This window comes from Chenopodium quinoa, unplaced genomic scaffold (genome assembly GCF_001683475.1).
Source record: "Chenopodium quinoa cultivar QQ74 unplaced genomic scaffold, ASM168347v1, whole genome shotgun sequence".
Classification (NCBI taxonomy): Eukaryota; Viridiplantae; Streptophyta; class Magnoliopsida; order Caryophyllales; family Amaranthaceae; genus Chenopodium; species Chenopodium quinoa.
The window spans coordinates 1,377,833-1,390,644 of NW_018745174.1; positions in this window are offsets into that span (position 1 = coordinate 1,377,833).

Sequence of the window (12,812 nt, forward strand, 5' to 3'; positions counted from 1 at the left end):
AGTCTAGGTGAACCTCTCGGCGCCTTGGTTCAGTGATAGGGGGAGCCCGATCAGTTACGACTCGTTCTCGGTTGACGCCAAGGCGAGCGTAATCAATGCCGACGTTGGTCTCGTCCCGTTCTGAAAAAGAAAAGGGGAGAAGTCAATTCAGTTAGTTCGGCACATCACAAGAAAGCAAAATGAAAGAAGAAAAGAGATAATTAAAAGGCCTCGGCCCCAGCCGAAGAAGATTACCATCCCTAAACTTTCGGCTGAGGCCGACAGCTGCCAGCATATTCTCTTGGAAAACATAGTGCGTATCGGGGAGCCAAGTCTCCGGGATATGCTGCATTCGGCCGCTGCCTCCCCGGTTCGGCAGCTTGCCGAAGATGTTCTGCTGATTAAGGTTCGGGTCTGGCCCGCTATCTTCGGGAGGACCTAAACTTCCCATATCAGGATCCGGCTCGGCAAGATACCGGGGAGCGCTGAAAACGTAAGGGTGGCTCGGCTCCGTGGGTGCCCTAACCCAAATCCATTGACCTCTCCAGTCCTTGTCTGAAGAGTCGTTCGGCCACATGGTTAGGAACGGGGGCCGAGACTCAATCCGATACCACCCAGAGCCATGGCATCCGTGCCCACTTTGAATGTTTGGCACTAGCCGATGGAGCCTTTTGAAGCAATGCAGGTTCGGCACGTACCTGAAGAATTTGCAGACCCATAAGTACGTCATTACCCTTCGGATGCTGGTGGGGGTCAGCTGGCACAGGGAAATGTTGTAATGGATCAGCAAGTCTCGGACGAATACGTCCAAAGGGAACCTCAGCCCGTACTGGAGTTGTCTTGTGTACACCCCCACATACCCCGGGGGTGGACGGTGGATTCTATCGGAGGCCGTGGGCATTCGGCACCAATACCCATCGGCTTCAAGGATGCCGTAATGCAACTCAATTTGCTCGGCAAACCGGTACTGATCAGCATTCTCCACCCACCATGAGTAGGGGCGGTTCTTTATCATGGCCGAAGCTACTTCGGCATCCTCCCACTCTGAAAACCCTGGGAGGATATCCCAAAGGACAGCGGGAATTTCATCATCCCGTCCTGAAGCGCTCACCCCCTCAGCCCTCTGAGGAGGAGCCGAAGAAATGGGAGTCGCCCTAACCCCTTCAGCAGGGTCGGACTCTGTCCTTCGTCCATTCCAGGTCCCAATCCTGTCCCTGGGATCGGGGATTAGCCTTGCTCTTCTTGGAGCACGGGCTCCACCTCTAACTCCCCTCACCATTGACGAATTTCGAAGGAAAAAGTCGAAAAAGGGGAAAGAGTGCAAAGTCGAAGAAAAATGAAATAAAATCAAAGGAATTTACCTTGATCTGAAGCAAAAGTCGCCGATTTACGAATTGGTAGTGACAAGTCTCAGCTTCTAAGCTTAATGCTCGGGGAATTTGCGAAGTTTTGATGCGGGCTCTTGAGCGTTCTTGAGAATTCTGGGTTTGTGTTGATGAATGAGTGGGGAGAGAAGACGCGCCTCTATTTATATCTCCAGAAATGGGAATTCAAGGAGTCTGCGTTTCAATTTCTCTCAAGCACCCCACTAAGTAACCGTTAAACACACGACCTTGCAGTTAAATCGCCCACTACCCGTCCAACTTCCGCAATTATCCACATTAACTGTTGTTATCTCATTAATCATGGGTTAATTACGGTTTAAATTCACATTTTTGGATTAACAAATCATTCACTTCCCTCCTTTTCTGATTAAATCAAACCCGACCCGTCATCCTTCCAAATCGGGTCTGGGGGGCAAGTTGTTTGGGTCCAATTTAGTCCAATTGGGCCTGGTCACTGAATGATCCAATTAAAAGCCCAAGGTTAAGGTTCAACTCTCCAAATGTGCTAAAGTCAAAAATCAACATCCTCAAAGCCATGTCAAGGTCAGTCAACGGCCCAATCAGCTTGGCCCAGCCCAACTGACTTCCGGGCCCAATCCGCCTCCTTCATTAGCCAAGGTATAAAAGCCAACAATTTGGTCAATTCTTGGTAAGACAATAAAGCCTCAAGCAACTAAACTCTTGCACAGCTTTCTCTCTCTAATATACTGACTTAAGCATCGGAGGGGCCTTCCTCGGCGTCCCCCCGAGGCTAGTTTACGTGTATTTGTTGTGCAGGAAACCCTCGGCTCCTGCGTCGTTCGGACCGAGACCAAGTTCCCTCAAGATAAAAGGATCTTCCGAGATTCGATTGTTTTCATCCGAAACAACATATATAGTTAAAATTACATTTTATATATGAATAATGCGTGTGTTGTGCTCGAGCAATGTCTTTAGGAGCTCGTGGATCTATTAAATAAAAATTAAACAATGCACTAATTATCTGACGTGTGTGCCATTTCACTAGCTTAGTGTAATTTATAATCACCCATCTTTTCAGAAGGGAAAATGATCATTTAGTATTTCTATTTTTTTTTTTTAATTTTATAGTATAAAGTTATGCAATTATTGCATAAATTCATTTTCCATAAAAACGTAAGTCTTTGCATCATATTAAAGCCGCTCCTTGCTTGGTCCCCTCCATCCTCAAACACTTAATTTGAAAAAGAAAATAAAAATAAAAATAAAAAAAAAAAAAAAAAAGTTAATGTTTTCATTAGAATTGGTTTTGATTTGATATGTACAAAACCAGTCTTTTATATATATAAAAGTCTACAAAAACTTTTGTATACATCCAATTTACACTAATATTAGTGTACATCGAGCAGTATAAGGGTAATTTTTAGCTAATTTTAGGGTAACTTTTTGCCTTTCTTTGGGTAACTTTAAACATAATACAATTTTTATATAAATAGATAACAAGAATAGTTTTATAGAGGTAATTTAATTACATTCAATCACTAAAATTGATTTTTAGTCAATTAAAATGTGATTCTTTACTAATAATGCGTAGATAATTTTTATTTGAATTGAGTTACTTTTACGCATATTGGGGTAACTTTTATTCATTTCAGGGGTAATTTTTAATCATTTTATGCTATCTTTATAATGGATGTACAATAATTATTGTACACCCGATTTTTTTTAAAATTTTTCTAATACATATAATGGTACGTAGATAGGTATACCTTGCATCCAAATGTATGTACATAAACAATTTCACAATATGTATAAGAGTAGCTACTATTAATCATCTAATCAGTCTGGATAGATATTATATTTATGATAATATTTGTCGCAGATTAGGATAGATCTTATGTATATTTTGTATTCTTATCGTACTAGGTTTCCTAACGTGATTAGGACTAGTATTGTAAACTCTGTATATATTGATCAATGGTACACACTCCAAGGTTGAGGAGTTTTTCCGAAATCTAACATGGTATCACCATGCTAACATGTCCATTGCTTCTCACAAATCACCACTTCCTAAATCAAATAAAATGCTCTTAATGATCTTAATTGGAATGCCGCGATGCATGATGAATATAATGGACTTGGGATTTGGTGCCTAGGCGTACGGGGGTGAATATTGTTAATTTTATGCGGTTGTTTAAACACAAATTAAAGTCTAATGGTGACCTTGAAAGGCACAAAGCTCGTCTTGTCTGTGATGGCAGGTCGCAAGAAATTGGTGTAGATTGTGATGAGACGTTCAGTCCGGTAGTTAATCCGGCCACTATTCGTACTGTTCTCAGTTTAGCTTTGGCTAAAAAGTGGTCGATTCATCAGTTAGATGTCAAAATGTCTTTCTACATGGTAATTTGCAGGAAACTGTATATATGCATCAACCTCCGAGATTTGTTGATCAGAGAGCACCCTCCTATGTTTGTCGACTTCGTAAGGCTCTCAATGGGTTGAAGCAAGCTCCTCGAGCTTGGTACCAGCGCTTTGCGAATTTCTTAGTCAGATTGGATTTTTCCATTGCTAAAAGTGACGACAACTCTCATTTTTACTCTCTGGATGGCAGGGTGATGATATGACATATTTGCTCCTATATGTTGATGATATTATATTAGCTACCTCTTTTGACAGGTTGCGTGCAGGGATTATATCTCAATTACAAACTGAGTTCCATATGACTGATTTGGGTCCTTTAAGCCATTTTTTAGGGATTGCGGTGACCCGTACTCCCTCTTATTTGCTACTTTCACATGAAAAGTATGCTCAGGAGATTTTAAAGCTTGCAGGTATGGGTTCTTGTAAACCTACAACTACTCTAGTTGACTCTAAGTCTAAACTTAGTGCGGATTCAGGTTCACCTTTTCGAGATCCTACTTTGTATCGCAGTTTAGCAGGTGCTATTCAGTATCTCACTTTCACCAAGCCACATACTACCTATGCGGTACAACAGGTGTGTCTTATTATGCATGATCCCCGAGAACCTCATTATGAGGCATAAACGCATTATGCGTTATGTTTAGGGTGCTATTGATCATGGCTTACATTTATATCCGATCCATCTGCTTTTCATCGACTAATTACATACACTGACGCTGACTAGGGAGGTTGTCCCGATACCCGACGATCCACTTTGGGCTATTGTTGTTTCCTTGGGGACAACCTCGTGTCTTGGTCATCTAAGCGTCAACATACTTTGTCTAATTCGAGTGCAGAAGCAGAATATCGAGGCGTCACAAATGTTGTCTCTGAGGCATGTTGGCTTCGTAATCTTTTACTCGAGTTACATTATCCTCTACCGTAGGCTACTATTGTTTATTGTGATAATGTCAGTGCTATCTACCTTTCTGGCAACCCGGTACAACACCAAACGCACCAAACATGTGGAGATGGATATTCACTTTGTTCGAGAAAAGGTTGCTTTGGGGCAAGTTCATGTTCTGCATGTTCCTTCTAGATGTCAATTCGCGAACATTTTCACTAATTAAAGGCCTACCACGAGAATTATTTCTGGAATTTAGGTCCAGTCTTAGCGTACGACCTCCTCCCGCTACGACTACGGGGGTGTGATAGATATTATATTTATGATAATATTTGTCGGATATTAGGATAGATCTTATCGTATTAGGTGTCCTAACATGATTAGGACTAGTATTATAAACTCTATATATATTGATCAACAGTGCGTTTCTGGTGCGGCTGGCCGCACCATGCGGCAGGGTGCTAAATCAGCAAATGAAAAAGTAACCCCAAGACAAAAGTAACCCCTAACTGACTTAGTAACCCTTGACTAAGTAACCCCTGACTGACCTAGTAACCCCTAACTTAGTAACCCCAAGTAACCCCTAATCGACCTAGTAATAGGAATGGCAACGGATGGGATTCGGGTCGGATGGAGCTCCACCCGCATCCACCCGAATTAACCATCCGCTCCACCTGATCCACCCGTCACCCGCAAAACCCATCACCCACATCCGATCCATCCGTCATCCGCGGATGAAACGGGTGGATCGGATGCTTAGCGGGTGATGATTATAATCCTACTCTAATTATAAAATCTAATACGTTATTATATATATAAAAAAAATGTTAGCCAATTTTAAACTTAAAAAGTAAACCATTGATTAAATTTTTATTCCAAACTATAGCAATAATAATAATAAAATAATAATCATGAACTTACTTGTTTTTTTTTAACGGAATCATGAACTTATTTCGGTACTACATAATTGGGAATTGAGGGAGGTTTTATATTTTTTTAAATAAAATTAAAGAATTTTTAGAAAGATTTATTTTTTTAGAAATATACAGTACATACATAGTGTAGTATACTAGTATATAAGACAGTAGGGAAATTTTTTTTATATATATACGGATGGATTGCGGATCGGGTGATAAACGGATGACGGATCGGGTGACGGATGAAACGGAGCCCCACTCGAATCCGACCCGATTCGTCACCCGCTTCATCCGTCACCCGCCCTTCATCCATTTAATGCGGATTTTTGTCCATTTATTTATTTCGGGTGGATCGGATTTACGGATATCCATTTAGAATTGCCATCCCTACCTAGTAACCCCAAGTAATCCTAACCGACCTAGTAACCCCTGACAGCCGACCTAGTAACCCCTGATCGGACCACCTAGTAACCCCTGACCGGATCTAGTAATCCCTAACCCACCACCAACAACCACCACCAACGAACCACTTCCAACCTAAACGCCTTGCCACTAGCCCTTAACCCACAAACAAACCCCGATCCAACCAAACCTTAAAAAAAAAAAATCAAATCGAACAAATACCTTAAAATGTTAACAATGGTTTTGAATATCACTTCAAATATGGCTAAAAAGGTCAAATTCGACCATGAAAATTCTAGATCTAGAGTTTTCATGGCTGAATTTGGCCTTAAAAACCTTGCACTTGTTTTCCGGCGACGGAGTCACCAAACCACCACTACCCTCCCAGTGAAAACATTACCTCCGACGAACGAAGCACCGACGAACGAACCATGAAGACAACTATTGACGCCGGTTGCGAAATTTGTGTTACATTCTCTGAGAAAATGAGATGAAGGTTTGGCTTGAAGAAGAAGAAAAGAGGAGAGAGAAGAGAGAGAAAAAGAATTATAAAAAAAAAAAAAAATTGTGGCCGTGTGGCCAGCCACATATGAAGCTTTTACATTGATCAATATTACACACTCCGAGGTTGAGGAGTTATCCCGAAATCTAACTAAGTCCATTATTAGCTTTGTTTATTATAATTTAGGCTTTACATGCTTAGATTGAAAGTGGCATATTAGGAACTTTAGGGTGATGATAAAAGTCGTTAAACTAAAGAAATAATGAAAGTGAATTATGTATGAGGAAGGAGGATGAAGATAATGGCTTTATAAGTATACCTTGGATAATGCCAATATAATTTGTTTGTTAAATACGTTAAAAAAATTCTCCTCTTATATGGCTTCTTCTTATCTCTTCCATCTTCTTGATTTATATTTTATTTTGCGTTATAAATTTTTTTAATTTTAAAATTTTGTGATACTTCTATGTAAATTGGAATCATAGCTTTAGTATTTTTTTATTACAAATTTTTGTATGTGGCTGACCCCATGGTGCGGCAAGGGTTACTTGTATGGTGTTACTAGTTTTGTCAGGGGTTACTTGTAGGTGTTACTTGTATTCTGGGGTTACTTGTATGGGTGTTACTGGTTTTGGTCGGGGTTACTTATAGGGTGTTACTGGTTTTGTCAAGGGTTACTTGTAGGTGTTACTTGTATTCTGGGGTTACTTGTATGGGTGTTACTGGTTTTGGTCGGGGTTACTTGTAGGGTGTTACTTGTATTCTAGGGTTACTTGTATGGATGTTATTGGTTTTGATCAGGGGTTACTTGTAGGGTGTTACTGGTTTGGTATGGGATTTTGGTCTGGAGTTACTCAGAATACAAGTAACACATACAAGTAACCCCACGATATAAGTAACCCATACAAGTAACCTCGTAATACAAGTAACCCATACAAGTAAGTAAGTAACCCCAGAATACAAGTAACCCTAAAATACAAGTAATCGTGTCGCACCATCTGGCACCATGTGGCTTGCCGCACTGAAAAACCTCTGTTTTTTTTATTATTATTTTTAAATTTATACTATAGTATATATTTTACAGGTTGTTTGGTTTATTTATGAATACAAGAATGTAGGCATCATAAATTGCTAGAGTTGTTGAGGTATGCTTTATAATTTTTGAAACCTTAATACGTAATTTGGTTGCGAGGCAACACCTTTTGTCGGATATAACATTTTGGCAGGATTAGACCCACAACCCTTGGAAACCACTATGTAAGGATTTAGGGATGACATTCGAAAGTTGTTCATTGACATTAGTGAGGTGGATGCTATGCAAAATTTACGTACGGAAGCTAAATTTGCATAAGAATTGTTGTAAAATGGAGGGAATTTTAGTACAAAAATCAATATTATTGATAATTGGAAAAAAGAAATGGACTAAGGGACGGATGGAGTATATATATATATATATATATATATATATATATATATATATATATATATATATATATATATATATATATATATTTTGAGATGCTAATTGGATTGCTAACTACAATGCATTATGCTATGTTTGGTTCATCTGAATTTATTTTATTTTATTACGTCCAAAAATTTTGTGAAATTTTGTATTTGAATTCTTTGAAATTATTTGATTTGAACTTAATTTACTTTTATTTTATTTGAATTAATTATCTTTTATTTATTTTTATATTATCTATAATACTAATCATCTAAAGTTTTTTAAGTCACGCGTAATTTAATCACAGTTTACAAGTACCCATTTTATTACATTACATAATTCTCTCTACATTAGGGAATAACTTGCCTTCCCTAAAGTAACATATTATGTCTTTATCACATATTCAAGTATTCTTCTAGCCCGTCAAAAATATACTTGCATGCATATATTTTTAAAAAGTACTCCAACTATATATTGAAATTAAAATATTAGTTCATAAAGATAATATAATCACCTAATAAATGTAATGATATAGAAAAATAAGGTTAAGAAAAGACATCGTTATGGAATAATACACGAAGGTGTATGTCAGCATCAATGGAAAAGGATCTATGGAGGAATTGTTTCAAGAATATGGGATATTCCTCTTAGAATATTTTATTACAACCTAAAAAAATTTCAAAAGTTATATGATGAATAGTAAATATAACAATGACTTTTTAAATTCGTAATTGTAGAAAAAGTTAAACGCATTTTTAAGGGGGGAATGGGGTAATATTTGGAAAGTTAAAGTATTTCTCTTGATTGGTTTAGCTCCTCATTGATAGGAGTATAAACAAATTTTTAGGCTTCAACTATAAACTTAAAATTCTGATTGAATTGGTATTCTAACATGATATCATAGTTAACATTGCATAAGAGTGTGTTTGGATTGAAGGAAATGGAGGGAAAAGAAGGGAAGGAGGGAGAGATTATCTTTCATTTGGATAGCAAATTAGGGATGAAGGGATTTGAAGGGGGATGGGGAAATGGAGAGATTAAATTCTAAGAAAATAATCCCTCTAACAATGGAGAGATTTGAAAAGAAAATTCATCATTCTTCTTTCCCCTTTCTTTTCCTTCCCTCCCCTTCGATCACCTTCTTTTTCTTCCCTTAACAGTACCCAAACAAACTGTTAAAAGTCACAAATTCGAATCTCAAACACTCCTCATTTCAAAGTAAAAGTATTAAGTGTTGAGTCTGTGAATGATGAGGCTCATATAAAACATACATATTTACTTATTGTAATATACTTCCGCTGTTCCAATAATATTACAAGAAGAATGAAATTACGCATCCCAAAGCACATTTTATATGTTTAATATCTTTTTTTTTATTTGAAGGTGTGTTAAATATCTATAATTGTATAAGAATTAAAATTATAAAAAGGTAATATTGTGAAAATATTTTATGAAACGAATCTAATAATATCTCATATGACTATATTTTTTATCATATAAATCATATAATGTAGTCAAATAAGAGTAACGAATAGTGCAAAAGTCCAATTGTTGCAATATTATTAGAACGAAAGAAGTATAAGACTATACAAGGACCGTAAGTAATCAAATACTTGTAAAAGCCCTATATTTTGTTGAGATGCACTATGTTAATATGTTTTTAAACAAAAAAAAAATCAGATGTTACTTGTTTTATTTTTTTTTGTTTTTTAATTACATTAGCTACTGGATCATATATTTGTTTACACTTCTAGCTAAGCTAGAGTATATGATTAGTTATTGGTGCATTATAACATTAGCTACTGGATCAATTTTTCCATTAATTAGTTGATTACAAATTAAAACAAAGTGAAATGCTGACATCTGTATAGTACAAATGAGAAATGACTAATACTAAATTACTAATAATGTATCCCCCGTTTTTAATTTTCATCACAAAAAAACGTATCTATAGGTCTAGCCTAATAAACATATACGAGCATAATTATCACAAGTTAAGTACGTAAATTTACCATAGTTGATTGTTGAGAATTTAAGTGGAAGGACAACATTTATTTTATCTTTTTGAATTATTATCAATAATGGAATTTTGTTGAAATATAAATCACTCTGTATAATATACTTCATACTCCGTATTTTGTTTGTGTAATTTATGGTGTCATAAATAAAAGGAAATTAAAATGTTTATCGCTATAAATTCATTAATTACACAATTTTGCGCGTGATTTTTTCGTGCATTACTAAACTAATTTCAATCAAAAAAGATAATAAATACTTATTTGTAATTTTAAGGGCTACATATAATATTATCCAAATAAAAATTGTAAAATGGAAAACATTACAAGCAAGATCATATTAAGTATTATACACACGTTCTACCAAATGGATTTATCACCAAAAATTGAAAATTATAAGATTAATACGTCACCTATTTTAACGTTTAAACATGTAGACATTTTGGAAGGTCAGGTGTATTTGATTAGAGGGGACATTCACCTATTGTCATATTGAGATATTGTCCCTTATGCTAAATAATCAAGAAAAAGCTTCGATATTGGCTTACCTAATAAATTGACTACTCTATTATTTGATTAAGAAGAATTTGTGGTTTTAAAAGTTAGATTTGGTCCCTTTGTCTCAGCTCATTTTACTTCTACTATAGTCGATTTGCCATATATGTTTAATAACAAGAATAAGAAATTTACTCTATAGAAAAGAAAAAAGAAATGGAGGAGTAAGAGCTTGTTCTGATTGACTGCGTAGATCTGAACTAAATTGAATTGAATATTTTATGAGAAAAGGAAATTAAAATATGAATTGAATTGGACTTATTGGAGCTGAACTGAAAAGTCTGAACTGAACTGAAAATAAGCTGAAGAGACAAGACCCTTAGTTGGAAACAACAAACAAGTTATATAAAAATTCTCAATTCAATAAAAATAATAATAATAAATTTTCTCAAAAAAGAATGAAAATGGTACATATTATTATAGGTTTATGGAGCAGTTAAAAACATAGAATATACATTTGTGTAGAGTAGACCAATGTATTTTTTCTAAATTATATTTCGTTATCTATTGATAAGTTCAATTTTATTTATGCTTTATTTTAAATTAAGGCATATTTCAGGATTACAAGTAACTTTTAACTATTTTAACACCCATAAATTTATGATCTTGATCAACATTGCACTAAAAAAAATGATGTCACATTATTCTTCCTGTTGCCTAGGAGGGTACAAAAGTTGTTTGTATGATGTCATACTACAATGTAATAACAATTAATTAGTGATATTTCTCACAAAAATAAAAAATAATATTGAGAAATTATACTTTATTTAACGTATACATACTATTAAATATTATTAAACTTGTCTTCAAAAAAAAAAAATTATAAACTTCGTTCATGCAGTTTATAAAATAGAATTTAGGCAACATGTCCAAGTTGATTAGGAAATGTGCTTCCATAAGGCGTCTGCACCAGTTAAACCTCAATACAATCAAACTTTATTATTGTTGTTACCTGTAATCTTTATTATTATTATTATTGTTATTATTATACTACGTGGACATATAAATAAATAATTTTTTTTTAAAAAAAAAAAAAGAGGTTGGACATAGACCTAAGCCTCTAAGAGTGAGGATGCTAAGGCTTAATTTGGTAGTGGCGTTTGAAATAGTGATTAGCGTTTTGACTTGGTCATTACACAAGTAATAGAAAAAAAGAGTATCAAATCTTAATTTTGTAGCCTTCAAAATGAAGCTTCACAATATTTTGGTCAAATTTGTTTATGAGTGATCAGGGTTAGGGGATTGAGTCGGGTTAGGTCGAAAATTAATTTTCAGGTCTAAAAAATGCACAAAGTCTATACGAATCATCTAATTTTTGAGTCAGGTCCAATCCAAAAAGTAGGCCAACAAAATTTGTACAAACTCAGTACTTTTTTCTCATCTATCCTACAAGCCAAGCATATTAATCAACTCCAACTAATTTTTGAGTTGAACAAACTAATAATTGTTCAAGAAAGTATTGAGCAAGATGGTCTCTCAATATGTATGTTTTAAGGGTCCGGTAGAGCACCTTCATCTTAAAGACTTATATACCAAATAAAGATGATAATAATAATAACAAAACAAAAAATAAAAAAAATCTAGTGCAATTAGACTATGATAGTTTTTTTTTTCTTCACGAGAACACTCTTCAACAACTGGGAGAAATAAAACATTTCGACATCATTGTGCTAATGTGCCATAGTTCATAGTAATCGTTAAAAAAACAAAAAGCTTTTCATATTGAAGTGATGAGTCATCATTCATTTTAAGTTTTCAACTTGCTCCGAGTTCATAAAAGTGGGAAGAACTTTAAATAACGGAGGGAAATTTGACAATATATATTCCGTAACAACTAACACAAGGAAGAACATCATAGCCATAGACGGCGGAAGTATGACATTATGTTAGAAGCTTACAACTAAGAGGATGAGCAACATACCATAGACGGCAGAAGCATAATATAAAATCATAGCGCAGTCCATTTAAGAAAACCTATAAATTAATCACAAGTAATTTGGAAGACTTGTAAATTCAAACAACTACGTCACTTAAAAAACTTCAATAATGTTGGAAGCACAAAGTCACCTGAAATGATATGCAATATTATGGTCAATTTCATATTTCAAACCAATGTCAAAATCAATACTTTACAATTAGACTAATGAATAAGTCATAGATACCTTCTTAAAAAAAACAGATAAACAAATGAAGCAACAACATAGCCAAAAATTAATTCAATTCTGTCTTTACTGTGGACAGTGGCGGATCCAGGATTTCCGAGATAGTGTGTCACCATCAATTATTGATCATTTGTGAAAGTACAATTTTTTTTTCCATGTCTTGTTCATAATTAATTTCAATCCAAA